At 56.0% G+C, this 5146-nt stretch overlaps 1 protein-coding gene across 1 annotated transcript in view; it reads left to right on the top strand.

The window, feature by feature from the left end:
• Positions 1 to 3919: 3919 nt before the first annotated feature.
• Positions 3920 to 5146, top strand: part of TOB2 (transducer of ERBB2, 2) — a 10878-nt gene continuing 9651 nt past the window's right edge. Inside the window, exon 1 of the mRNA XM_032416823.1 lies at positions 3920 to 4394. The gene's annotated coding sequence lies outside the window, so the exon portion shown is untranslated. The remainder of the gene's footprint in view (positions 4395 to 5146) is intronic.

Raw genomic sequence — 5146 nt, 5'->3', positions numbered from 1 at the left:
TAAATAAATAAAATCTTTAAGATTAACCAGTTTGTTGGGCGCCTGGCTGGCTCAGATGGTTGGGCGTCTGCCTTCGGCTCAGGTCATGATCCCGGGGTCCCGGGATCGAGTCCCGCATCAGGCTCTCTGCTCCTTGGGAGCCTGCTTCTCCCTCTGCCTCTCTCTCTCTCTCTCTCTGTCTCTCATGAATAAATAAATAAAATCTTTAAAAAAAAAAAAAAAGATTAACCAGTTTGTTAACTATACTGGAAATAAAAAGAAAAGAAAAAAGAAAATTAACTCCACAGGGAATCAAACTGAACTGACCAAATTTCAGAAAAACGATGTCACCCTATTCTGATCTGCAGCTCTTTAGTAGTAGTTTGAAGCTAGGCATAAAAGTGAAAGATTATTTGCCTTGGTTGAAATTTTCTTGCCTTGAAAAAAAGGACTCCAATTCCCATCTTTTCCCAGTTATTTGGTTGCTTATCAACTCCATCCCAAGTGGCCTGCTGCCACCAAGGCTAAAATGTTGCTTTCTTTGAACACTGCAGTTTCAGTGTCCAGGCAAACCTTTAGTGAGGTTTGTTCTCTCACATTGTTGGTGAATAAATAGCAGTCATTTGCCCTGCATCCAATTACTTCCCTGAAGCCAGTTTTGTTGGGTTTGTCTTTGCTCCTGCCCAGCTGGAGCAGTGGATCTGAAAAAGTCAAATATGAGGAGCTATTTTCTTAGATAACATAAAAGGAACTACAAAATTTTTCACCCTAGCATGTGTGTATGAGAGAGTGACTCACCCCTGAGAGTTAATTGGGGTTAATTATTACCAGCCTGACTTGTCAAGGCAACAAAACATCTGGTATAACTTGCTTACTCTCAGACAGGGGAGTTGCTTCTGAAGCTCACCATTTTGAAAACATGGTGTGTACCTTTCAACATATGATTATTTAAAATGGGAGGGGACTGTGGGATGCTCAAGTGGAATTAAGCTCACAATTAAGCCCTGGCAAGATGAAGTCACACACTGAGGAGAGAAAACGTCCTGTCTCCTCCTCGCCACATGACAAATGGACACATCAGCAGTTAAGAATGGTGATTACCTTTCGCCCCTCTATTTTATCCCTTCCTATTTATATGCCAACCCTTTACCCAGAGCTCCCAACTGCCAAGGAGGCTGGATTTCTCAGTTTTGTTTTAGTTAAGTTGCTCAGGCCTGGTGTTTCCAGCACTGCAGGGGAGATTAGAACAAAAGCACGAACACGCAGAAATCCTATGCCTTCTGTCCAGGGATTCTGTGCGCCCTCCCTCAGCCTGCACTAAATTTAGGTAGGAGATGTCTACCCTTTATCTGCTTATATGGACTCCATCCCTCCTTCCTGAGATGCCCTAGGAGAATTCGTTTCAGTTCACCCTAACCGTTCTTTCTCATCGTTCTTTATAGTAAGGTTTCTTGTTGGGGAATACACACCGAACCGTGCACAGGATATGTAGGATGCAATCTGGCCTGAACAGTTACCTTTAAATTAAGGATAACAACTATTTGAGCCAGGCTTTACATCCTGTATCATATTTAATCCTCACACGATCTCCATTTTAAGAACAAGAAAACAGGTTTGATGATGTAAAGAGATTTGTTACCATTAAATCAAGATAACACGGTTGGTGGACACAACTGGGATTCAAACCCATTGCTGCCTCTAATAAATGACTTCAAATACCAGCATCCTTTGCAATGCCTCATTGCGCAAACGCACACTCTTCCCAAAGGCCCAGCGCCCGGGTTTTTGGCCCCCATTCTTAATCCTAGCGGTTGGATGGGAAACCCAATCAGAAGCCGCCTCTCCCTGCTCCCCGACCAATGGGAAGGCTGTTGCTAACACACGGGTTATATTTTTAGCTCTTCGGTGCTCTGGCACCTTGTAGGTCGGCCGGGTCTCACTGCTCGCGTGGAACACGCTAGGGGAGAGAAAGGGAGGAGTGGGGAGCGATGGGGAGGGGAGGGAGGTGGAGAGGGAGGAAAAAGAAGGGGAGGAGTGGAGTGGGGCAAAGCGGAGCGGGGCGTATATGTGACGCTCTGCCACTCGCTGACGCACGAGGCAAGTAGTCCCTGGAGGTGCCCCAGGGGCTGAAGCGCTCAGTGTGTGGGGGATGGGGGATTTCGGGCTCAGGCTCCCTCGCGCCTCCCTGTCCCCTTGGAGTTTGCCCTCCAGTCCGGCCTTTTTCTGCTGCAGTCAAGGAAAGCGCTTTTAAACCCCCACACCACCGCTGCTCTCTGCCCTTGCAAAAAACAACACACACAAAAAGATCAAGGAACAAACAAATGCAAACTGTTCGTAGCTGGAAACTTTCGGATTTCGCCACCCCACGTGGGTTCGGCGACTGCCGATGGGCTGGAACCGCCTGGAATGAGAATAAAGGTCGGGGGTTGGGGAGAGAATTGGGGAATGGGCGACTGGGCAAAAGCCTTAACGCGCAAGCTCCCAGGGGCTCCTCGCAACCTGGCAGTCCGGTCCGCCTGTGACCTCACCTGGGCACAGGCCTCCCTACCCTCAACTCCGCGCCCCGCAGTCACAATGTGGCCGAGCGCGCGGAGCTAGCGCGCCCATCCAGGGCCATCGAGCCTTGGTCTGCAACCCCATGGACCGTCGGGTGCGTGAGCCTGGGGCCCCTGGCACGGGCAGGCGCCACACCCCGCCGGCGGGGGGCTCTTATATAGAAGAAATGTTGCTCTGTCTAGTCCCTCGTACGGGGGTCGCCAGCCGGGAGAGCAAACGCGGGGATCCGCAGCAGGGCTGAGCCCCGCCCGAGGCTGGCCGGGGGCGCGCTAGCGCGCCTGCGCGGATCCGGCGCGGGCCTTCTCCGGCCGCGAGGTAATTGGGGGGCCAGAGGCAGCAAGTAGAAGGTTTATGTGGCGCTAGGCTCCTTTTTCCGGCCGGCCGGCCTCGCCTCGCCTCCCCTTCCTCCCGCTCAGCGTGCTCAGACCCCGGTTTCCCATTCGCCCTCCCTTCGACGTTAGCATCGCCCGCCGAGGCATGGGGCGCTCGGAAGACTCGAGCCAACCCGAGTTAATAAAGGAGCGAAACGTCTCCCAAGCTCGCGCCATCCCCTCAGCTCCCCCTCCTGCCAAGGGGCGGTGCGAGAGCCGTGGGGTTGGTCGGCCAGTCAAACGCCCAGACCCGGAGGGACTCGCCGACCTGGCCTGGGGGAGCAGGTCCGGCGAAACGTAAGAACAGTCGGCGCTGGGGCAGGTGCAGGGCCCAAGCCACGGGAGCTGGGGGAGGGAGCTCCCCTCCCCGCGACATCCATTCATGTCACACATTTAAAGTGAACCACCGGGGGCACCTGGGTGGCTCAGTCGTTGGGCGTCTGCCTTCAGCTCAGGTCATGGTCCCAGGGTCCTGGGATCGAGCCCCGCATCGGGCTCCCTGCTCGGCGGGAGGCCTGCTTCTCCCTCTCCCACTCCCCCTGCTTGTGTTCCCTCTCGCTGTGTCTCTCTCTGTCAAATAAATAAATAAAATCTTTAAAAAAAAAAAAAAAAAACAATAAAGTGAACCACCGGGTTCCAGTCCAGGACCCTGCCCTCCCAGAGCTCGCTGTCTACCTGGGGAAACATTGTACCCGATGAGCACGCTTTCAGTGGTTTGGGGCATGAAGAAAATAAATGGCACGGTGCTGTGATGGGGAGGGGAGGCGAGCATCATTGGACCGGCTAAGGGCGGCCTTGCTGGCGTTTGAGCTGGGATCTGAGTGAGAAGAGGCCGGCCACGGGAGGGCTGGCGGAAGGAGGTTTCGGGGAACCCCCGGAGGGTATGTAGAGCCGCCGACCGCGCGTCGCGAAGGGTTAAGCCTCCCGGCCGGCTGGGAAGTAGTCCCGGCCCGGCGCCCGGCCCCGCCCCTGCAGGGCGGAGGGACGCATCACGCAGGGGTGGGAAAGCCGGATCCGTGCGCAGGGTTGCTAAGGGTGAAACTTTTCATTGACTTTGCTCACTTCGGGCCGGGGCGCGGGAAGGTGCGGGTCGTCGCCGGAGAGAAGCGAGTGGCTCGGGCGACGCGGGGCCAGAAGAGCAGGACCGCCCGTTAGCCAGAGCCCGGACCGTTCTCCGCCCTGCGACACGAGCCGCCCTCCGGTCCAACATCTCCGCGCCGTCGCCGCCGGCCGGCCCGCCCGCCCGCTTTCCGTCCCCTCTCCGCCGAGCCTGACCTCCAAAAAGCTGAAAGAATTATAATTGAGAGTCATAGCCCAAAACTCCCTCACTTGTCCCCCAACCCTCAACGAAAAAAAGGACCCATCAACCTCCGGCCCGGCGGCGCCCGGAAAGGAAGGAAGAGCGACCTCCGCCCCGCGCCCAGGACCACCCTGGAGGGAGAAGCCTCCCCGCGACCGGCAGACCGCCCCGCCACCGCGGAGACCCGAGTGAGTGAGCGGGGAGCGTGCGGGCGGCGGGGACCCCTGAGACGCCTCCTCCCACCCCCGTCCCACTCTCGCTCTTCGCTTTGCTGGACGCTGCACGTTGCTATCGTGCCCCCACCCCGAGGACTGGCCAACATTTTCCTTTCCCCTTCCACCTCCCAGATAGAACCCCCCCCTCCCCGCCTTTTTCCCCGGTGCTCCTCTCCGCTCCGTGTTCTGAGTGTGGCCCCCTCCTGGGTGGGGTGCATTTCCTCCCCTCTCCGCCCCCCTCAGTTCTTCATATCGTAGAGACTCGCTAGATTTTTTTTTGTACCCCCCCCCCCCACGCAAAACATAACTTCCACCACCATTAAATAAATCAGAGGAAGGAAGGGAATCCAGGCCTTGTTTTTCTGCTTCTTTTCCCGTGTGCGGGGAAGGGGGTGGTAATAATTAATAGGGTTTATTTCTGGCCCTGTGGAGCTGAGGGATAGAAGGTAGACATCCCCTTTTGGACCGGTCAGTGGTGACTGTCCTCCGGCCGCTGAACCACAATTTGCCGTTTTGGCTTTAGTGTTTTAAGGGAAAACTGTGCGGGGCGGGGGGTGAAGTGCGTTTACAGCAATACCAGTGAGTGGATTCTGGTTGATCCCGGTGAGATGCCTGGGAGGAAGAGCCCTACTTCTGAGCTCGTTCCCCTCCTGCCCGGAGGATGGACTGTGCCCTTGACCGGGGGGGGGGGGGGGGGGGGGGGGGGGGGGGGGGGGGGGGGGGGG

This window comes from Phoca vitulina, unplaced genomic scaffold (assembly GCF_004348235.1).
Source record: "Phoca vitulina isolate PV1807 unplaced genomic scaffold, GSC_HSeal_1.0 scaffold19, whole genome shotgun sequence".
Lineage (NCBI taxonomy): Eukaryota > Metazoa > Chordata > Mammalia > Carnivora > Phocidae > Phoca > Phoca vitulina.
Note: the sequence above shows the minus strand (reverse complement) of the source record. Positions and strands in the feature narration are given on the sequence as shown.